The 24,695-nt window shown below is 36.1% G+C and overlaps 1 protein-coding gene across 5 annotated transcripts in view; it reads right to left on the bottom strand.

The window, feature by feature from the left end:
• The window catches only part of LOC141453144 (neuroglobin-like), a 210,294-nt gene that overhangs the window by 26,510 nt on the left and 159,089 nt on the right, over positions 1-24,695 (bottom strand). Inside the window, exon 8 of one of the 5 annotated variants that reach the window (XM_074125963.1) lies at positions 12,038-12,094. The exons of the other annotated variants lie outside the window; for them this stretch is intronic. The gene's annotated coding sequence lies outside the window, so the exon portion shown is untranslated. The remainder of the gene's footprint in view (positions 1-12,037; positions 12,095-24,695) is intronic. 5 annotated transcript variants of the gene reach the window in all.

Below are 24,695 nucleotides of genomic sequence, written 5' to 3'. Positions count from 1 at the left end.
ACTCAATACTAATTATACGTAAACGCAGTCTCTTTAATAATAAACAATAAAGTGCAAGATTATAATAATCGAATTAAAACTGCCCCAGGGCATTTGTGTAAGGGTTGATCGTCAAAAAAAAACTGCACGAAAAAGCGTAACGTTGAAAAACACCCAACTTTAACAATTTTTTTCTCTTTTTCTACAAAAGATAAAATTCCCAAATTTTCTTTATAATATAGGACAAATCCTCCTTTAAAACTGTAATTTTTTTGCAACAACCCAGATCTAATAGTTTCCAGAAAACATTAGCAACAAATGAGCAAGAAAGGCATTTTCAAAAACTGTTCTAATTGGTACTTTCTTTGTAATGGGATCATTCAATTCATAATTTCATGTATCTAATTTTAGGTAAAGTTTGAATTATTTAAAAATAAATAAATAATTGCGGGCTTACGTCATTTTAGTAAGCTATTTTATTTTTTTAAATTAAAATTTGAAAGCATATTTTATATCAAGTAAAAACACTACTTTTACTCGCAGTTATGTGCACATTACTTATTTAATTATTCCTAGATGCAAATTAATAAAGTAGCATTTTCGTAAAATGTACGGTGAATTATCAAAAATTCAACCATTTGCGATTCTCTGTTTTCTGACTGTGCTAACCACAGAACAGAACAGACAGACTCACACAAAATTTGTCACTCTCTCGGTAGAGAGGAAGCAAGGAAAAAAAAAGAAAAACGACAGCACAACTTCCACTTTTTGAAGGAAAACAGAAAAAGGAAATGAGAAAATTTTATTTAAATAAGAAAAAGTAGAAAGCGATGATAATTTTCAAGTTTTCAAGTTAGAAGGAAAGTCTCCAAGTAAGTAACAGGCTGCGAAGTAGTTGGGGGGGGGCCGGGAAACAGCTTTTCCAGGACTCGAGTAACTTTACTTCGAGGAAATTCAACTGTGAAATAAGTATGGGGTAAATTGTACGAAGATGATTCAATTAGTTTTGGAGGTTTTGTCGCTGGTCATTCTTATAGCGTTAGCGTTCAAGGGAGGTCTGGCCAAATGGGGAAACAGGTCTGATCCCTGGTAATTAATTCAGGTCTTAGACGGATGGTTTCAGGATAGATGGAAGGTCTGGAGCGAATAGGTCTCTTCGATTGAAATGGACAGATCTTTGATGTATATCAGATGAGCGGGTGTTGAGTGACTCAGCTAGTACGCAAAGAGGAGAGAGGACCTTCAAGATTCTCCTGTCTTCACCGTGATATTCAGCTGGAATGTTCTAGGTGTCTAGGGAGGAAGTCGAGCAATGATGTAATGGGTGCCAGGACAGATGAGCGTTTTGGGGGAATTTGGAAGTGAAGTTAGGCCAAATTAGGCGCCTCGTCCCTCTTTTGAGTGGACCCAAACCCGCTGTTGGCTTTGTCATTGTCACCCATGACAATGTAGCTTTCAGAAATGGACAGCTTCTCTGCATAAGTCCGCATGGATGAGCTTGGTGGGCTGTAGGCAATCTAAAATGCTGATTGGCGGTTCAGTGAGACCTATTCAGTAAGTTAGTAAGTTTTTTTTTCAGCCAATTATCAGACACCTTTGTCTTTCCTCCTCGAATCAGTCTTCCTATTGGTCAATCTGTTAACCACATCTAGTTCCTTTTAACTATATCTGCGCAGAATACGATCACATCAATGGCCAACCAAAAACGGGTAATAATAATAAAACATTGTGTATTACATTGATAATTATTAAACAATATTTGCAAAATGTTGGACTTTTGTTAAATTAAAACAGATATTTCCGAATTGTTGTCAGATAATTTTCTAACGATGCCATTTTTATTAAGTTTTTAACCATATGGAATTTTCTTATTGTAAACAAGTAATGGTGTACGTGGAAATTACAATAAAATTTTAATTGAATTTGTTACAATATTATTAATAAATTCTTTTGGTGATTTCTGTGGCTTTTATTATTACTTTATTTTATTAAAAAAATCAGTCCAACTTGATTGGCTCCACAAAAACATGTTTACAGCTGTTTTTTAAAATAGATTTCCTACTTCTTTTCTATATTACTTACTTCTCATAACCCAAACATTTCTTGATTCCTCATTTTGCAAGCTATATGTTAGTATTAATTAAAAACAGATTTTGAAATTTCAAGATTTAAAGACAACAATGTACGACTTATACGTATATAGACAACCATGGTTTAAGGGAACTGTCACTAATAAATGGATTGTTACGACAATAAGCAGGCTGAGAGCGAACCACGCGGTGTGCGGATCGTATCTTCACAGGATCAACAAAAGGTCCTCTCTCCTCTTTGCGTAGATTGCGATGAGGAGGAGGATTTCAAACATATAATAATGATATGTCCCACTTTATGTAGTAGAAAGGAAACGAATGTTTGACGTCATATACAAGTATTTAGATGCACCATTTCGCTAAGAAGACATAATATTCTCCAGCAACATCTATGGGCTTAAATCTGTAGCAGAGCTAGCAATGAAATATGAATGTATTTAAAAATTATAGCCGATTAAAATGAATGGAAGAAAATGATTAGAGAAGGATTACGGTGATTTTAATTTAGGTTAAGCTATAAGGATGGCAGGAATATAGAGTACTGAGCCATCCATTAGTAGTAGTATATGTAAATAGTTGTATATAGTAGAGGGATGAATGGATGAATCGAATGTATTTGTAGGTAAGAATGGAGAGTGAGTGATATTCTAGTGATAAGCACCTAGACGATGCTGGCTGTATGGCGGAAGCCAATGGCAAAAAGAGGCAAAAAACCAAAAATATGTCTTGAAAAATTTCGGTCTTGGGAGAGAATTCATTCCAGAAAGTTTTGAACCAGTCAGCTGGTGAATTCCAATATTGTTAGGATAAATTAAGGATCTTTCAGTTAGGGCTAAGCCAGGACAAAGGCAGGATGACAACGAGGCTGGCGGTGTGCTCCCTAAAGTTGATGCACAAAACGCTTTGTACATATTGTTCACGGGCCGTCAGACAGACGCTGACGTTCATCTACCTCTAATTCTATCTTCACATTTTCTCTGCTATCTCTTTCCACCGTAATTATTATGTTACATAAATTCATGTATATGTTACTCATGTTCAATTACAATTAAGTTACAATTAATTACATTAAAATTAAGTTTTTAAATTCATAATTATTTTTACTAGTAAAGTTTGGAAATAGTGATCGTAGCTTGATGTAGTAGATCAAGGGTAAAGGGCTAAATCGAGCTCAATCAAGTACTTTTTCTATCAAATAAAAAGTAGCTAACGCACGGAATACGAACTGAGAATCTGCCACTTACAAAGCCACTCTTCGTAACCACGACATGTCTCTAAAAATTAAAAAAAAAAAATTATGGTTTTATGCAAAGCGCGCTAATCAGCTCTTACCTAAAATTGATCCAGCCATTATGGTCTATTTTGTGCGTGTGCGTTAGTACGCAATGAGAGTTGTGTTAAGAGACGGAAATGAGGGGCAGAGCGGAACTGTCTGTCTGTCACTCACGGTTTATGACTAAATTCTGTACGCATGTTAAGAGGGTTGGCACACGTACTGATTCCTACTACATCTTGTATACTCGTACTATACTTTTCGCTTAAGTTGTCAAATCAAGTATTCTCGAGTTTGAAATGCTTTTTTTCCCCCTCTTTGTAAAGAAATATCATTTCTTTGCTAATGCAATTTATAAAGTAGTTTACTTTATACTTTATCTGTCATCCTTTAACAGACTTCTGCTTTACACTTTGCTTCAGCCAACAACTTCTTCATCTAAAATTATCAACTTATTTCCACTCCCAATATGGAAATACAATACTTGCATAACTTATAAATATCCATGGACTTAGTCCACTAGGTTAGACCCTGAAACATTGAAATTTCCTCCCCTTCAGAGGAAGACATCGCCAGCAAACAATAAATTTAAGTTTCAAGCTTTCTTTTTTAACAGAAAACTTTGCTTTAATAAGTGTACGATCTGGCTTGCACACAAAAGTAGCTTCTTTTTCTTATTAAATTCGTTCTTTTTAACATTTTCTTTTTGGGCACAAATTCTAAATTTCATTATTTAAAATTACGGGAAAGAGAATTTAAAGTAATCCCCTATTATTTGAGGACGTGTGGCTTAACGTCTGACTACAGATTATAGAAAATAATTTCAACAGATTTTTACGTAGTTTTTGTTTATTGAAAGGCGTTTGCTAATAATTATTAATAAATTTAAATTTATCTATTTTTAACTAAACCTACTTCTATCCAAAAATTCTTTATTTGAACGTTTTACTTACTAACCTAATTTTTTGAGAAGAAATTTTGACGCGATGTCTTTTAAGAGTTGACATTTTAAAGAGTGTAATTAGATAAAATTTTCCAATTTTAGATGACTAAATAATGCGCTCTTTAGGAGGCTTTCAGAGGTTAAACTAAAGAAATACTTCCTTCCTCTTTAATTATTGTCCGATTTAAAGACAATTTATTATTTTGTCACCTACAATTTTACTCTTTTATACATTAAGTCTACATTATTTAGGGTTGCTATTAATGATTATTGGCAGATTTTATAGCTGAGAAGTGTCTAAAAAATAGATATTTAGAACGATCCATAATCGACGTTCATAAACAGTAAAATGTAATGAAAGAAAACTGTAAATTATTGTTTGGGCTGTGGGTCTCTTAGATTTACTAGGGCTAGGTTAATGAGTTACACTAAAAAAGGCCAGATCGCTAATTTAAAAAAATTTCACATCCGCTGAAATAAAAAGCTTAAAATAAAATAAGTTGTTCCGGACTTTGACTTTTATCTATCGTAACACGCATGCGTAGTGATTTTGAATTAATCAAACAGCTGTATATTATTTATGAATACGAATGTGTTGCCGAAATTCTAAGGTGGGTGAAGAACAGCTTACTAGAAGTGCATCTCTATACAGAATCGCTTTTTCGAGTTGTTTTAACATATTGTGCAATTTTGTAGCGAACCGTCAAAGAGTTTCGTTCGAACTTGAACATAACATCCGTCTAACGTCCTACTTCCTTCAAAATACCACTTTACTTCCGCGAACATACAATAATATATATAAAACAAAAAAAAAAAAAAATCCAAGTTAATAGAAAATCGTGTAAATTTTCACACCAGGTTTTCTTAATTAGCCAATTAACAAAGCTAATTGCATCCCTTCAAAGGTGCGCATCCCGCACAAAATCATTACAAAATTATCGATCACTAAAACTCATTGTTTGCTTGTCATCCATAAACAGATATTGCTTTGGCCTTTTCAACTTTTGACCTCGAACTGTTTGACGGAAACATAGACCAGTTTAATAAATTTTCTTCTAATTATCATTTGGAAGCAATACGAATATTTACAGTCCACTGAAGATGCAATCAATTAGTGCATATTAAGAGAAAAGAGAATTCTATAATTAGACCAGTTTAATTATGTTCGGCGTTATTAACAGGTGATAAATTATCAGCTGCGTTTTGCTTTTTAGAACCTTGAAATGTACCTTTGATTTGGAAACTTGCACTATGACAATTAGTACAATTAATGTCAAAGTGTTTGTTACAGAAAACTTTGTTAACAAATTTTATTAATTTGATCTGCAGCTATTGTTAATGTGAGTAACTAGTTGTTTTTGAGCAAATCCACAAACTATTCTGCTTACAAATTTCTTAGGCGCCTAAATTTTATGAACAAACATTAACTCTTAAGTAGCAATAGGCCTTTTAGATGGGCAGTGAGTCTAAGGATCAGCAACTGGATTCGAACCCATGATCTCCGCGTAGGAATCAGCTAATCACTAAGCTACCTCAATGTACCGGACCTTAGTCGGCCATTTTTAGCCAGACTACCAACCAGCGAAGAGTGAACGCCCTGAAACCAGCTGACGACCAAAAAAATGAAGAAACAAACCTATACCACTAAGAAACAAATATATCCCCGAAAATATTATATTTTCATTATATTGTAAAGTTTTTCCCAAAATAAAAACTTTACTTACACAACTAATGCCTGCCACTAGTTATTAAATAATATGGGTTTGATTAACTAATAAAACTCGCTAAAGTTGTAAGTAATAACCTGATTTATTAACACGTTAACATTACTCACATTAACATTTACAAGCAACTAACGCTATTCATTACAGTCACCATTTACAACAGTCACAACAGTTTACTGTTACTTACTCACTTCGTAACGCCACAAAACTGTTCCCCGACTGACCACTGGTCCGCACTGCACCGAATTGCACTAGTCTCAGCTACACTAACACAACTCTACTCATCAACTGACTAATTGCCCAACTAGCTACCACTGAAGCACTCCGCAACACTGACTCTCCAAGACTAACTCCAAACTACAAGACTGTAAAACTCTTAGAACTCCTTAAAACTCGATTAAAACTTGATTGAAAACTTAATTGAAAACTGACTTCTCCAGCTGTGTCTGCCTCCTTTTAACTGCGTGCCTCCCTCCAACTGGGACTGCCCTCCTCCAACTCTCTGAGCATAAGTTTCCACGCCCTCCTGATGTTCATTGGCTGGAGAAAACATACTGCCACCACCTCAGCTGTGAGCCGCCTCCTCCCATTCTCCGTCTCTCTCCAACTCCGTCTGTCTCCCTCTCACCTGTCAATCACAGGCTGGGAAACACATATGCCACCACCCCAACTGAGGCCTTTCTCTTAGCTGGCTTTTACACAGGTCACTAACTCCTTGAACAATCTAGCCCTTTCCTTTCTAGTTCAATAAAGACCGGCCCTTTTGTCTACACAGTGGTGGCCTGTTACCGGCTTTAGTCGCTTAACCCCTAGAACAATCTAGGCCTTTCTTTTCTGCCACAAGTAGATACCGCCCCTTTTGTTTATGCAGTGGCGGCCTGTTACTGACTTTGGTCGTTCAACCTCTAGAACAATCTAGGCCTTTCTTTTCTGCCACAAGTAGATACCGCCCCTTTTGTTTATGCAGTGGCGGCCTGTTACTGACTTTGGTCGTTCAACCTCTAGAACAATCTAGGCCTTTCTTCTCCGCCCAGGTCAACTTCGTTACAATATAGTTTGCTTTGTCAGGCTTTTCAACCGCAACCTAATTCTATTCTCTAAGAATGTAACCACAAAATCTTGTATCATGAAAGCTCGCAAGGGTAAAATAATATCCAGAAATAATGTTAGTGATCTCAATTTCTCTGATTCAATTTATCTCCACAATGGAAATGGATGTTATCTCGTAGCTTCTTCCCGCAGTATACTCTTTCTCCCTCAGGCTCTTTTGTTTTCCTTAGTTTTTCATTGTTTTTCTCACTTTTCTTTAGTTACAATTGTCTAGTGATATTAATTAGGGTTTCTTCTTTTTAAAAAAGAAATTCAATTTTCATTTTCTTGGTACAGTGAGCTCTACTTGAGAATACTATTCTTAGTAGCCAGCATGTGAATAGTATTTCTTCACCAATTTTCAGATATTCAATCACCTTCAGAGGTAGATAAATCAGTTTAATGTAGGGAATTCGACTTCACTTATGTTTTCTTCTCACACTACACTCGCCAGCAGCACGAATGTTACTGCAAATAATCTGTAACCAGTTCTACTAGGTTTACCAAAAATGTCCGATTAGCACTTACACCCTGAGACACACTTCTTCTGTCCTGAACTCGACCGATATCCTACCATTATTACTGATTTAGGCGCCACGGTAGCCGAGAGGTTAGAGGCGAGACCTGTAAAGCTAGTATGTATTGTGGTACTGGGTTCGATTCCCCGGTCTTAGGCCTTGGATTTTATTTCGTGGTAAATAAAAAGAAATTCACAGTAAAGTACGAGTATGTTTGCTAGTCGCTTCCGTCCACTTTCACCTAATTTGGTAGTTGGAGGTAAAGCTCGCCTGAAAAATAGGCAATTACTGCTACTTATTACTGATTTCAAGTATTATTATTATTATTGATGGTCACACGTCATTTTTTTTCCTAAACTCACTTCATTTAATTTACAACTACATGTTGGCAACCAGTAAATATAATTGCGTGTAATAATATATAAACAAAATAAACTGAAATAATTTGATGCCGATGCAGTGAATTCGAAGGTGGTCCTTTTCTTTCATGCGTTCGATCAGTCAATCGCGAGGCCATTGATGCTTCAGTCCTTCGGGGAAGGAGTCGAGGGAAGATTAGTTTGAAACAGTATATGGGCGGGTCGAGTTTGGAATGAAATTTCAAGCATAACAGGATTTTAGCTAGATCAAGAACAAAAGGGATTTTTCAGGACACTGTGAATAGTTTGACTGCTGGCGTTGAAAGAAGCATTAACGATAATCCGTACGATTTTCGATTGTAGGGATTGGATACGGTTAAGCGCCTGGAACGCTTAGCTGTACGAGTTCAAGTTCGAATGTCCAGATTGGGGCTAACAGGGCTGTGTAGAGTTTCTTTCTGTTCGTTAGAATCAATTTGGATCGTTTGTCCAAGTAGCTTGGAGTCGGATAGATTGGATTAGATTAGATTAAATTAGGGCGGCCTCAAGGCCTACGCCACCGCGACCCCCATGGATCTATTGTGGCTCCCCGTCTTTAGAGCTCACCCTCCAGGCCCGTCCACTTAATCAGACTCTTAATTCTGGAGAGTGGCTCCTGTAGGTATAGCTCACCAGCCTTGGTTTTTCCTCCCCGAGAAGTAACATCCTTAGCCATACAATCTCCACACACTGACACAACACGTGCAGTGCCGTTTCCTCTTCTTCCTGACGGAACCTACAAAGGCTATCATCTGTCAGGCCCATGTGATGCATGTGTTTTCTGAGCCTGCAGTGGCCAGTTAACAGGCCTACAATTATCCTTATAGCCCCACGGCCTTGACGGATTAATTCTGCGGTCAGCCTCGGCGAATAGCCTCTGATGAACTCCTTCGCCTGTCTCAGCCCAGTGGTGGTGAGCCACCACTCCTTAACCCTTTGGAGTCGGGTAAGGGGGCCCACATAATGGCGTTCGTCGAGGCAGCTAATCTTTATGTGGTTCAGATAGATTGGAAATTCAATGGTCAAAGCTCTCAGAGAATTGAAATTAAGTTACACAGAAGGTATTTAATTAAATACGTTATTTAATACTTAACAAATATTCCAGCAACTATACCGCTCCATATTATATTATTTGGAGTGCAGTACATATTAGAGTTTAGTCAAGAGCGGCGGGATAGCGAAGTATTAGAGTTGGTCCAGAATTGTATGTATTTCATACTGCCATGTTATTTATCTCGGCGCTTGTGCAAGAAGCGTGAGGTAATAGCACTTTGTAATATATATATATATATATATATATGAAACAAGTGTGGGCTATACAGAATATATGCTTCTTCGTTTTCGATTCCCGCAAGCATTCCATTAGGGCGGTATCGCCTCACAGTCTGCTATCCTCTGTCCCCTCTTTACAACCGCTTTGTCCCGGTAAATACAATCTGCCCGAGAATGTCGAATTTTTTTTTTTTTTACTTTACAATGAAATTACAGACAATAGAAACTCTCTCTTATAATTTAACACTATCCAGGTCATCCTAAATAACTATTTCAACATGTTCTAACAAGTTTTAGTAATTATAATTTTAGTTTGAAAACAACAAATTTTTAATTGTTCTTAGTTGTGTTTTTATAGTTTTGGAAATCGTTCTAACTTTATACGTAAATTTTATTAGCATGTACTTGGTTTTTTCCGTGTTTATCTGAAGTCCAAATTGGAAAATCCCCTTTTTTGAAGGAGCTAGTAGCGTCACCCAAGTTGTTAATTCTATCCCCAGGATTTATCTTAAATTTTATAGAAGTCATTTCTAGCACTAAATTAAAAATTTATAGCTAAACCTGATTCCCACTTTCCTAATTCAAAATTAACGTAAATTACCAGGGAGGTTTCATATTGCACAGCCATCTTAATCATGCAAGGCATCAAATTTCAATTGATAATGTCATCGCATTTAGAATAAAATCGATATATACCTGGAAGCCGATCAAACTACAATCACTTTTTGGAATATAAGGCTTTCACTAGCTCGATTATCGACTTTCAGCACGCGTTAAGTTGTAATGGGATGCACTGGGCGTTGGGAAAAAATATAACTAATTGAATTAACCTTCATCAGTCTTCAAAAAGGTCTTGGACAACCCCCGCCCAAGGAAATTTTTCTAAGAAATTGAGGAAAGAATTGGAAGTCCCAATTTTGGTTTAAAAAAAAAAGTTCCAGCCTAAGGTTATATTTTATAGGATCCTACCAAATTACTTTCTATCCTGTTGTTAAAATATCCTTTGGAAGCATTAACAGGAGAGAAAAAAAGAGGGGAATATTCTGCTCGTGCTTACTCAAAGAGAGAACATCATCATTTCCAAGTTCTAACTCAATTCTCATTCATTCCCTTTGTACTTTGTGCAGATCTATATAAATCTTCATTTTACTTCCAATCTAGAAGTTTTATCTTCCTCCTTTTGTGAAGGAGTTCATCACTTTAACGTTCTCCGCCCATCTTTCTCTCTCTACAGTTCAACTTCAAATTTTTTTAAGTATTATTTTAAGTAATTGAAGAAAAATATATGGTTAATTGAGTTTTTCCAATAATTAATTTCTTTTTTCTGTTGCTTTCCCTTACTGCACCATGGTAACAGGGAAATATGACGACCATTTCCAACTTCCGATTGCAGGTTTTCACAGGAAACATTTGATTTTACGTCTCCTGAGGTCCTAAAAATAGGTTATTTAAAGGTGGTGGACGGTATAGGTCTGCCGGTCTGTCCTATCTGTGGAGTATAGTCAGCATAACCTGATCTGTTACCAGTTTTAGATGCCACTATCGGATAAAATCAGATAACCAGAAATGCCATTTCATTAAAAAAAAAAAAGAAGAAAATCTTTCAGTTTTTCGAGATTTTCTCAACAGTAACCTCTAGGAGTTTCTTTAAACTTGGAATTCTCACTAAAACATAATCTGTTCTAAAACTTTAATTTGAAGAATTTTCCAGAGAAAAGTGGAATAAAGGGTACATCTTGGTGACAAGAGCGGTTGGACTTTTCTTTGGATGGATATTTCAACGAAATTTGGAGGATTTTTTGGACTTAACATTAATTATAACTAAAACAAAAACTATTAGGATGAATGTATTTATTAGGATGATTGTATTTATTAGGATGATTGTATTTATTAGGATGATTGTATTTATTAGGATGAATGTAATTATTAGGATGAGTGTATATACAAATTTTGTGTAATTAGGTTTTTTAAAATTTAGGTTAGATCTCTATGGGGTGCGAGGAATATCGAGTACTCCACCCCAACATTAGTTAGTTAGGTTAGAAGGAAATAGGAGTTAGGCCAACCGTTAGGTTTGTTTCGATCAGATTGACTAGGTGTAGTAAAGTGTCTATTCTACAGTATAGTTTAGGTGCAAAGGACCCTTGTTGTTGCGCACCTTACAAACCCCCCCCCCCCAAAAAAAAACAAAATACGTAAACGAAATTCCAAATTTTAAATTTATTGGCTGTGTCAGGAAGTGTCTAGTCTATCGTGATTTCCCCCCCCCCCCCAAAAAGACACTATTAAAAGACGTATAGTATTGAACTCAACTACTTTTAAGTAAAAATCTCCTTAATAAAAACTTAACAGTTTTTAAAAGTTAAGTACCTATAAGGATTGGTTAAACCCAACAAAATTTATTTAGTGAAATGGTGGTTTTATGGGTGTTATTGGTTACTATTTGGGTTATTTGGGTAATTACCAACTACCGCCCTCAAAAGTTTTCTTTTAGTTTTCATCCTTTTCCCATTAACTTAATAGTTTTAACTTTCTACATCTACCTTCCCCTAACTTGGGGGTACCTAACCCATAAAACCCATAATATCCAAATAACCCATAAAAGCCAAATAAGAAAGATATGAGTAAGATAGTTTAGATAGGTGAAAAGGGGATAGAACTTGAGAATTCTAGTAAGACAAAGTAGCGTTATACTTTTTGAAGGGCTTTTGGAGGAAATACTTAGATTAATCTTTAAAATAAATATCTTACTTTCTGTAGAAGCACTATAGTATATTGTAAGCACTGCCATTACGATCGGTCACTTACCTGAAACAAAAAAAAAATTTTTTAGTTTTAAATAATATACAATGAAATGCGTGGTTGCATTATAAATGTACATGAAATATTTTTTATCTAATAATTTGTTTTTTTATTAAATTAGTTCTTTATTACAATCATTAACTAAATATAAGGGCTAATAAGGCAAGGGATTAACTCAGTGGTAAGCGTGTACTGTATATACCAACGCGGAGATCATGGGTTCGAATCCAGCTGCTGGTCCCTTAAATTTTCTCTTTCTAGAAGATTCTTACAGCTCACTGTCCGGTGATGGGCAATAATAATAATAATAATAACAGTATAAAGTACGGAAACAATCCTCTGTTACTATAAACACTAAACACGATAAACCTCAATAAATAACAAGATACCCTGGGCCAACGTTTCGTACAAAATCACAAAGCATTCATAGTGTCTCTAGAAATTAATTAGCACGCATTAAACTATAAAGCAGTATTGTTAGAGGCGTCACAGTGCACTGCACTTGCAATGAATCCTGCGTGAATTATTACTTACACCGAAGTGATAACTCATTCAGGCCCTTTAACTGTTGGCCCTTTGAAAGGGCTGATAGCAACCTATTCTAACTACAATATAACCCATCCCTACACAATAATACCCTGGATTACAATATTCATCTCTGAAGTAACAACATTAATATATATTTTATTGCACTTAACTTTATTCGGATTTTTACTGCTGCCACAAGAAATAAATGCAACAAGAAAAAGCAGATGACTTGTAATAGTCCATAAGGCAGTTCGCTGATTGGCTGGAAGCCAACAACACTGTGATGGCCTGAACGACGGTCATCAAGCGATGGCAGTCATTATGTAGCAGGAGGTTCAACGCTACATTTGCAGCTGAACGCGAGGCCACTGATGCTGCAAACGTTGTGGAGGATTATCCAGGGAAAGTGAAGATTGAAAAGAGGCTTGGACTAAAGGATTCATGTAAGAGGATAGGTAGGAATGGAATTTAAGGTGAAGGGATTTGGTGATAACAGAGACGAAAGGAATTTTAAGGCTATTGTTAAGTATTTAAGGAGCGTTGTCTAGGGTACCTAAGATTTTGGATTGGATGCGATAAAGGTTCGAGTGGATTAGGCTATGCAGCGTAGTTGTATTGCTAACGTCCATTTATGGGCTAATCATGAGTCAGTTTCGAAGATTTGTCTGTTAGTAATCACTGAAACATTCAGTAGGAACTTTTTAAAAAAAATTAAAAAATCCTAAATATAGAGTTTGAATGGAGACAAAGACAGACGGGAGCCTTGCTGAGTGCATTTTTAACTTTTTTGAGATATTCTTAAAAAAATTTGCCGCCTATTTGAACTGGCCTAGTTCCCCTTCCGTTTTTTTTTTTTTATCTTTTACGCTCAAGAACGTCCTTGATGATTTAGTTTCCAGCAAAACTCCTGCAAGTTCCTTTTGAAGGAAAGGAAAAAAAATCTAGATTTCCCAAAATTTTGTTAGCCCTCACCGTAAACCTTGGAAGTGGAATTAGATCAGAATTAGAATAGTAGATGTGACGAGATCAACGCCCCACGGTACCGCAACCACAAGAGGCTTATTGTGCCAGCCCCTTCTTAGTTCTAGTAAGCAAACCTTCCGCTCCTAAAGAGGTTGAGGACTTTCCCTACTAGTTCTTTTTGCGCTACTATCTCCTTAGGTCTCAGAGTTTTAAAGGTTTCATAGCGCAAAACAATCGAACAACAGGACAATCGAAGTAAATTCGTACTTGTTATTTTCTGTGGTGACAGAAAAGACACTTACCTATAGGAATTGATGCAACTACCCAACCATTTCCATCGTCAAACTATTCAATAAGAATTGCCCTTAGACTTCCGTTTGCTGAAGACTAGATATAGGGTAATAAAAACAATGAGAAATTACAAAATCTCTCTTGTTGCTCTCTGTAGAGAATACGTTCACCCCTCGGCTCGTACATGACTTCAAACTGATGCTTCAAGAAACATCTGTTTACAAACACAAAGCTAAAATGTTTTCCTAATATTCGACTACTGACTCAGCACTTAACGATATTACATAGAACTGAGAATGTAAAAAAAAATACAAAGCCCTGTTTTTTGCTACATTAATTTTTAATTTCATTATGATGATTTTTTTTTTAGACTGGAAAGAAAAATGCTAGGGATGAGTGACTTCCAAATGGTTGACTAAAGACTGGAGAGGAAAAAAAGGGACCCCCAAAGATGTGATGAGGGCCCGTTGAATAGCATTTGATTGTAAACAACCTTTCAATCAAGCTTACAGCAAGCAAACCCATTTTTATACCCTGAACTAAAGGGCAATCTGCCTTCAAGGGAATGGCATCAATAACTTAATAGTCCCTGCTCGGCCCTTATCGCCTGTCCTGGCCTTTCTTCTTCCCAGATTCTTTTTCACTTCTGTTGGCAATTTTCTTCTACGTCACTCTCATGCCAATCACTTTATGCCATTGTTTTTCTAATTTTCTTTTAATTGCTTTATTATTCTTTTTTTTTAAATTTTGATAATTTTAGTTTTATAAAAGGGTTCAGTTTAATAAGTTATAGAAAAAGGGTTCCCCTTCTCCATGACACAATAATAAAATTACGCGATTTTATCTGGTTACTCACAAGACATTCTTTTAATAGAGATCTCAAGGTTAACTAATTATACATTTCCATCAAATGCCGCGATTGTAAAACCTTACAATACAATGAAGTTCTATCCTCATTTCGAAACCCACTCACCAAACACAGCTGGAGGGCCGAGCACTCCCCTCTCTCCAGAACGAATCCTCCAGGGAATTTATTCAACTTCAAGTTTAGTGTATGAAATTTAAATACGATTTTAGAGAATTTTTTTTTTTTTTTTTTTTAATTATTTATTTAGTAACAATCACCGCATTTTGCGTTATAAGCAACAATGATAACAATAAATATCATTCACATATCAGAGTGGAGAAGTTACCCAGCGGTAACACTCCACAAACATTCTACATTCTACTGACTCTCTTCATCAGGGAGGAGATCGCGAGGCCACCTGTCTTTTAAGACTGTTCTAGAAGTGTCTGGAAATGTTCTTGAAGATAGATGTTGCACAAGTGGATTGTGATGTGATTGAATGTTAAGATGGAATTTTCTGTAACGTGTTTTTGCAACTTGTGTGACGAAAGGAATGTTCAAGTCTGTGTGAATAGTTTGATTGGTGACGTAGAAAGGAGCGTTTACTATAGAGCGAAGAATTTTAGATTACAAGGACTGGATCCTTTGCAGATTTGAGCGTTTGGTTGAACCCCACAGTTCGAAGAGAAAATTAGAAGCAATTTTTGTGAGAAAATATATTTTAAAGGGAAAGCTAAATTTTACAAGTTAAGATTAAGTTTAATTTATAAAGTTTAAATTGATAGCGCACACATATAAACGCTCCAGTAAACTTTGTCGAAAATAGCATATATAATTACTGTAGTAATGAAGATAGTAAATAGGTGAAAATTCAAGGCAAGGAGTTAGTTTGTCAGATGGAGAAGACAAATAGATCTGTTCACTGACAGAAGTAGATGGAATGTTTACAGAGATAATGGTCGACTTGTGCCAATAATCTCTTGCTGTAAGCTCTTTGGCAGCGTTCTAAATCATTCTCTTTGCTAACCAAATAAACGTAACGCTGAACAGTTCAATTCTCTTTAATGTAACGCCACGTTCATCACTTTGTCGCTAAATGTAGTCGACGGACATGCTGTGTTAATGGGATAGATGCCCTGTTTGTAATGGTTGCTTTATGCTGGCTTATGCCAGTGTTACTGATAAATGTGGTTTACGGAGGTTCTGGTCTTCTAAGAGGAACATGGTGGATCGTATTGGGCCAAGATTTAAGCAAAACTTTTTACTAAATTTGGTACACATATTCTTTCGGACAAAGTGGAAGTACAGGAAATGTAAACATATTTTAAGGGTACCACTGTTCACTAAATCTATTTGAGCACCTACCATTGGGGTTGCCTCTCAACGTAAAACACACTAAATATTTTGACGTCCGGAGCTTCATTTCGGTGCCCAGCCTCCAGATAATGTTTTCTCCTTATAGACAACACTGTCTAACTCTGGGCGTCTGGGTTGCAAGATGCTCTTAAAAAAAATTGAAAAAATCTAAGAGCCAGCATCTGGATTCTACTCGTCATTTAGTTTACCCTAAGTTAGTTATTGTTTCGCTCGTTCCTAAGTTAGTGTTAATGCTAGCCATTAAACTCTTAGTCAGTAATATTATCTTTTATCATATTTAGCCCTTCATCCTTCCTAATCTAATCCCTATATTCCGCTAGTGCCAATAAATTAATAGCTACTTAAATCTTCTTTTCGAGGCATCAACCTTATCTATAGTTAACACTAATTTTAGTTAAGGGCAAATTCCTATAATGGCGTAAAGGTTCTGTACTTATCTAAAACTTATTAAAAATTGAACCAATTGACGTGCCATTTCTTTCTGCACAAAGTTTTGGTCAACACTGATGGCTAAAAGTTCATTGTAACTATGATTGATGCAGAAGACGTGAAGATCAGGTGGGAGTATTTATTTCACCTAAGATTTTGGAGAGTTGTACATTTTTGTGTGTGACTTGGTTTTGATTGATTAAAACAAAAGCCGGAAGTAAGAGATGAGCGCCTGTTAACGTCGAGTTGACAACACCAGCAGGAAGTGCGTGGGCAAACTGGGAAGAAGAATGAGTTCTGACAGAATTGGCCCACATTCCCGCTAAAGTACACCGCAGGGACTCTTCTGGATGTTGTCTGGAGATTGGCCCTTTTTCCTCTTATTAGAAATTAAATAAGATTTTAATTTATATATCTTCATAAGCAACGACCGACAGCTGTGCAGCGTAAAGCTTTCTTCTTCGATTGCAGCGTCTCACGTGTTTGTAGAGAAATCTGTCTGACCGGAACCGTCATTTGAGTAAGAGGTGTTAGTTTCGTTTTGCCGAAAACATGATACTACACATGTAGTAGAGCAACGAATTATGGTGAAATTTCACATGAAACTGGGTAAAACCGCTACTGAAACTTATCTTTTATTAAAAGAAGTTTATGGCGATGAATGTTTATCACGAGCGCAAGTTTTTGAGTGGTTCAAGCGTTCCCAAGATGACTGAGAAGACGTCGGAGATGATGACCGCCCGGGTCGCCCTTCCACGTCCAAAACGAATGAAAATATCGATTATAATTAATCAACATTACTACCGTGAGGTGTTCGCTCAACTCCGCGAAAGAGTAAGGGAAAAACGACCCGATTTGTGGAAGAACAAGTCATAGGTTCTCCATCAAGACAACGCGCCGGCTCACACTACATTGTCTGTCAAGGCGTTTCTAGCCAAGTACTACATCCCAGTTTTAGGCCATCTGCTTTATTCGCCTGACCTGGCCCCATGTGACTTTTATCTGTTCCCCCAAAGTCAAATTTGCATTAAAAGGAACACGATTTCAGTCCGTTGAAGCTGTGAAAGAAAAAGCGGCACGCGTCAAGCAGGAGCTCACAGTAAAAGACTTCCAGCACGGTTTCGAATAATGGTAAATTAGCATGGAGCGTTATAGGGATAGGGGAGGGGTGTATACTGAAGGTGATAATAACTAATTATGTATAAATTTAAAATTAAATAATTAAATGTTATTTAATAGCCACACCTCGTAAGTAGTCCCTAAGTTCGAGTTCTGTTTTTCTTTTCACTTATTGCCAAGGAAGTGTAAGTTTTGCTACCTTTGATCACTAACTCTTACGATACAGTACATTGCTCAGATCGAAATGGACTTATTGGAGCAAAATTGTGGGGCTCTACCACAGACTCATCTTACTATGTCTCCAATCGTAACTTCCATCATGACCTTAAAGTCCCTATCTCAATGCGGCACCCAATACCAAAATTCTCTCGAATCCAATCTTTATCCAGACACTACTTATAATCCTTCACGCGTGCCCCTAACAACTCTTCACTTCCTAACCTCTTCCTACAGCCTAGAAAGTGCCAGCGTTAGCTGGTTTTCTTGCAAACCTCCCGGTTGTGGCGCTGAACAAACTAAGTGTCATGTATTATACATCCTGTATAGTGTATACACACATATGCCAATTTATTATAATGTAAAATTGCAAATAAACGGAGAGCAAAACCAAAATTCAAAGAGCTACAAAGCATAAAAAAACGAATTCGAGATCCTGTTCTAGTTCGATGACCGAACGGTAAATATTGAAGGAACTATTTTGGTCAGTAAATAGAAAAAAGAAAAAATACATCATGCCAATCTAAACGACAGGAAAACACCCAAGCTTGAGTTCCTGTTGTCGGCCAATCTTTCTAAATGTATGCTGAAAAAGTACATCTTTCATTCCAGCCGAACATCTGCATAAATTGTAATCCCCTCCTATAAGGTCCCAGTTCTAGAAAGTAAACTTGGAGTTCCATTTTCCATTCTCTGTCTTAAGTTAAGTTTAAGCACAGAACTGAATTTCATTTAGCTTAATTTATTGCAGCCTTTCAGTCTGATTACGCTAAGTATAAAGCCCGTTCACAATACCTAATAATAACTCTGAAACCTTAATGATGAATGAACGGTTAAAGAACTTTTTAAATTCCTTAAACGCTTTCTTTTGTTTAACTAAGTCCTGAAAGTAAGAAGCCTTGGTCTTTGAAGGAACCTTTAGGGATTTACTCACACATACAAAAAAAAAAAACCTTAATGATATACTTTAGTTCTTTGTTTGTTCCTTTTCTTATCAAAGATCTGTCTCAGGGAAAGTTAGTTTCCATTTAGGGGTTTTGTTTTCCCAACAGATACATTACTAAGGATGCTTTTAATTTTTTAAAAAATAACAATGGTTGGCCTTAATTAAATTAACAACAAAATGATGCTGCGAAATGAAGAGAAGGGGTTATCTCAGTAATTGGTGTAAAGGTTTCCCAATACGGTGATCCCTGTTTCAAATCCAGCTGTTAGCCCTTAGATTATTTTTTTTTTAACTTACACTTACAATAGTAAGAGAAGATATTGTAAATGAGCAGATTTTCTATTTCAAGTATTTCACTCGAAATATCAATCCTGTAGTCCCCTGAGTTCGAAAAATTGGGTTTCACAAATCGGTCAGTATGTTTGTTCGCGCTGGATTATTTTTTTTTTTTGTCGTTTTGCTGCGCTAAAAGGATGGATTCTGCAAACTGATTAGCCCAGGTATGGGAGATCCAGCACAGTCTCTGGCTGGGTAAATATTTACTCAAGGCTTCACCTTACTTTCCCACACCCATGCGTAACTATATATATATATATATGTTTTTATATACATATATTAGAATACAACATTCACTAATTCATCTGGGTGAAGTACATTACTTTTTTAGCATACACGTTCCATTGGTATGCATGTTCATTCCTGTATGGTGTGCTCTGGACCTTTGAAAAATGATTATTACTTCTGTTTAACGTGGAGTGTGTTCAGGGGAGTTAACATATATTTAAAAACCAATACATTAACTAATATATTTCATTTCACCTGAACTTAATTCTTCCAACAGAGTGTTTATTTATTCTTGTATTTGCCGTTAGTGACTGAAATTTTGTTTTATTCGAAATTTGCTCTTCAATGAAACCATCAAAGGATTAAATTTGAACGCACTATTACTCTAGAACATGGTAATTCGTTTGGATAATGTAGGTAAAAGGAAGAAGCTGTTTTGGTTAAAAGAGCACGCTGGATGTTAAATAGAAAACTGAACACTGTAACCATCTTAGGAGATTCAAGTATCCACTTGTTGTTTTGTAGCTTGGCAAGACTTGAATGAAGATGCAATCGAATATAAGAGCACTTATTATGTTGAGAAAAACCAATAATCTCTACATAGCTTTGTACTGTGGAAAATAGCAAGATATGTCTGAATGCCGGAGCTCAGCAAGCAAGTGTGAGACACACTATACTTTTAGAGGACGAACTGCTTTCTTTTTGTTTTCCGTTTCTTGCGACTTTACAGATTGCGAAAGGAGGCGGTAACTTACGAACACGTCCGATTTGCCAGTTGGTAACCTGGCATAACCAGAGAAGACAATACACAAAAAAAATGGCTGTAGGTAGGAAAACCAAAGGTCCTATAAATTGGGCTCGATTTTTCCTAAGAAACCTTTAAATGGGCCTGTAAGATAAGCCTTTTTGCTTTGACTGCACTGCCTCAGGAGCTGAACCCGAACCATGTTCTGATCTAATCTGAGCGGAGGTTTATTTTTACAAACTTCAATTTTTTCCTGTTTTTAAAAAAAAATCAAGGATAAATTTAGCGGTGTTACGGCCCGGATGTTTTCTTATATAAGCATAAGCTTATATACAATCACATCCAAATATGAGCTTAAATCGACTTACGACTCGTATTGCCTAATCATTAGGTGTTAGGATATAAAGAGGTCGGTAAGAAATTTTTACTTTAAAAAGGGGTGACGATCGCAAAAGGTTTAAGAAGCACTGTAGTAAGAAAAATATATAGGTACGAGTAATACCTATATTTTTAAAAATTGAAATATAGACGCCACAATAGCCGAGCGGTTAGTATAGGCTAGACCCGCAAAGCTAAGATGTATTGTTGGTTTAGTGGGTTCGATTCCCCCGGTCTAGGTCTTGGATTTAATTTAATGGTTAATATGAGAAATTTACAGTAAAGTATGTTAGGCGGTAATAGGCTAGACCCGCAAAGCTAAGATGTATTGTTGGTTTAGTAGGTTCGATTACCTCGGTCTAGGCCTTGGATTTTATTTAATGGTTAATATGAGAAATTTACAGTAAAGTATGTTAGGCGGTAATAGGCTAGACCCGCCATGCTAAGATGTATTGTTGGTTTAGTGGGTTCGATTCCCCCGGTCTAGGTCTTGGATTTAATTTAATGGTTAATATGAGAAATTTACAGTAAAGTATGTTAGGCGGTAATAGGCTAGACCCGCAAAGCTAAGATGTATTGTTGGTTTAGTAGGTTCGATTACCTCGGTCTAGGCCTTGGATTTTATTTAATGGTTAATGTGAGAAATTAATAGTAAAGTATGTTAGGCGGTTATAGATTAGACCCGCAAAGCTAAGATGTATTGTTGGTTTAGTAGGTTAGATTTCCTGGTCTAGGGCTTAGATTTTATTTAATAGTTATTATGAGAAATTTATAGTGTTTGCTAGTCGCATCCGCCCATGACACCTCATTTGGTAGATAGGTATAAACGTTACATTACTTTTGCTCTACTTAATCGAAATATTTTGTTTTATTTATTTGTAAATAGAAATCTTTTAACGTTTTTGCGACGATCTTTCGTCCTTTTTTTGTACTCAGTACGAATGTCACACTGTTATTTTATGGAAGAGAAAGACTTCTCCATCAAATTCTTGTTTGAAGAGCCACCATCACGGTCAAATACAGTAGTCAGGAGTTTTTCATTTATTAAAAAAGAAAAAGAAGATAACGCAAAGAAAAACTTGAGAAAAACCTGGTCGGTTATTCTGTTTGTAAAGGATTTGTTTTTTTTTTTATTTTTAAGGGAAAAAAGAAGGCTGTTTCTTGTGCATGCAATGCCTAGCGCATTTCCTTCTCTCTCTCCTGTCGTTCCTGTGACCGGGACGAATGGGTAGGCCGAGTAGGGGAAGCCTAGATCGATATGTGTGTTTCCAGGCGGCAAGAACGGTCGCCTTCATTATCCACCCGCTCTGCGGGGGCCGGCCAGCTCCAACAAAAAGAGAGAGACATTCTCTTTTTCATTTCAAACATTTATCTCTTAGCCTACAAAACGAAGAAGAGAAGAAAAGCAGGTAGCAACAATAAAAATGACGTAATAACTTTTTCTTGCAAACAACCAGTTCGTACCAAGTAAGAAAAAGAGAAAGGATCTACACCGCAAGATACTCCAAACTGGGGACTTCGAAGGAATAAAAAGTAAAATTGAATAAAAATACTCTTTTTTTGTTTTAAGATCTTATTTCTACTTTTCACTACAGTCTTATCAGAGGTGCGTCGTAATATCAATAAGACAATGCATACTTAGATTAGATATACAATACTTAGATATAGAAATGATATACTTAATCTAAGACAGATATCTAAGACAGAAAACAGTTAAAATTTCAAAACAGACACGAACAATTTAAACAACATATACGCAAACTTACTACAAAATACTTGACAATTGGCAACACTGACTTCCACACAACCTAACACATATCACACACAGACCGATCACACTCAGTCCATGAACAGACAAGACAGAAGACACGCCAACCTTGTAATGTAAAACTATTACTTTATAAACTAGGTAAATAATTTTTGTAAATTTCATTATATTATACATATTCATTTTAATAGAATCATTGTTAACAATCTGTAAATACTCGTATGTTCCACAGCCCTGAAGATGACCTAGTCCCTAGGTCGAAAGCTCGGCAGAATAAATTTTACTCGACTGAAATGGCAATTATTTTTTCATCCTACTTAGATTAGACTATGGAATGTTTTGTTACGTGATGGTGCAAAAGAGACTTACTTAGGTGGACTTACTAGGAGGTCACCAAATAACTGCTAGTATCATCTAAAACAAAGACAAACAATGCTTGAACTATGAAGACAGAAATCAATGCAAAAAATAATCTTAAGTTCCAAGACTAAGAGAGTTTGGCGGCCTCGAAAGAGGTCTTCTGGAAGATAATTCTCGTCTAACATTCAATACAAACTTTAACATACTCAACTGAATTATCAAGCTTAAGGATTGGTCATCTGATGATTTCTTATGCGATGATTCGCCGAAAAATTTACTGCCTACAGATTTACTTTTAAGAAGTTTCTCACTTACTTCTTTTTTTTTTAGAAACAGGAAGTTATTTTTCTCTTCCGGGCTCGCCCGTAACTGATAAATAAAACATTTAAACTTGTCTTAGCGAATCGTATTAAAGTTTTATCAACTTTACTTGATCTTATTGGTACCAAAAACGGGGTCTCTGGCGGGGGAAAAAAAACTGCTTTGGAGTTCCAGAGATGAGCTTGGAAATAGGGGTATCTGATTAACCTTTTATAAAGGGCTTCTATCCCCTCAATATTTGACCAAAAAAAAAAAAAAATTATTAATAGTTCGATAAAATATATTCTAAAAGTATTCATGAATAAATTAAATACTTAATTTCAAGTTTACTTTGATTATAGTGTTTCAGTTCTTAAATAAAGATAATAACTAATTCCAAAAAAAGGTTTTGACAAAATAGATAATCCCTTATTACATTTTTATGTTCATAAATAAATTTGAATTGCATACATAATATCATGTGAACTACACAAACTAATTTTTCTAACTATAATTTTTGAAGTTCTAAGTAATTTCTTCTCCCCCCAAATTTAGAACTTCATGAACACATTATACTTAGTGCTGCACGAGAAACGAGACAAATCTCGGTCTCGGTTTTTCAAATATTAATTTTTAGCTACAAAATTATAAAATTGTGTTCTTTATTAATAAATAATCATTACGGGTATTGAATTAATTATTAAAAGATACGATTTTATTATATACGAGGTGTGTTCAAAAAGTAACGGGAATTTTTAAATTTCGCGGGTTTGGAGAGTCTGATTGTAAAAATTTTTTTTTTATTATGTTGGTACACATGCCCCTGAAGTACGATAAAATTTTCAGTAATATTCATTGTTTACTTCTTAAGTGGCAGCCGTTAAGGTTAGACGTGTTTTTCGAGCTTGGCGATTTTTGTTTGTTTAAAAAAATGGATCAAAGAATTTGTATTAAATTTTGCGTAAAAAATGAAATAAAGTGTAATAAAGTGTGTGAAATGTTAATAAAGGCATATGGTGAGTCTGCTATGAGTAAAACAAGGATTTACGAGTGGTATAAGCGTTTCCAAGATGGCCGCGAAAACGTTGAAGATGACGAACGACCTGGACGTCCAAGCACATCAACAACCGATGAAAACGTGAAAAAAGTGAAAGAAATGGTTATGAACGATCGCCGAATCACAATCAGAGAAGTCGCTGATGATGTTGCCATATCAATTGGCTCATGCCATGAAATTTTTTCGGATGTTTTGGGTATGAAACGTGTGGCAGCAAAATTTGTTCCAAAATTGTTGAATTTCGAACAAAAACAGCGGAGAATGGAAGTTGCTCAAGAGTCACTCAATGAAGTCGACAACGATGCGGATCTACTGAAACGTGTTATAACAGGTGACGAAACATGGGTTTACGGATATGATGTCGAAACTAAGGCTCAATCGTCCCAGTGGAGGCATTCTGGATCGCCAAGACCGAAAAAGGCTCGACAAGTGCGGTCGAATGTGAAGGTTATGCTCACTGTGTTCTTCGATTTTAATGGCATAGTGCATCATGAATTCTTGTCATTAGGTCAAACAATCAATAAGGAGTACTACCTACAAGTTCAACGCCGTTTGCGTGAAACAATCCGAAAAAAACGCCCGGATTTGTGGCAAAACAATTCATGGATTTTGCACCACGATAATGCACCTGCTCACACTTCATTGCTTGTTCGTGAATTTTTGGCCAAAAACAAAACTTTAACGATGCCCCAGCCTCCATATTCGCCAGACATGGCTCC

This window comes from Rhodnius prolixus, unplaced genomic scaffold, assembly GCF_049639745.1.
Source record: "Rhodnius prolixus isolate KJV_2025 unplaced genomic scaffold, Rpr scaffold_3, whole genome shotgun sequence".
Taxonomy (NCBI): domain Eukaryota; kingdom Metazoa; phylum Arthropoda; class Insecta; order Hemiptera; family Reduviidae; genus Rhodnius; species Rhodnius prolixus.
This window is presented reverse-complemented; position numbering and strand designations above follow the sequence as displayed.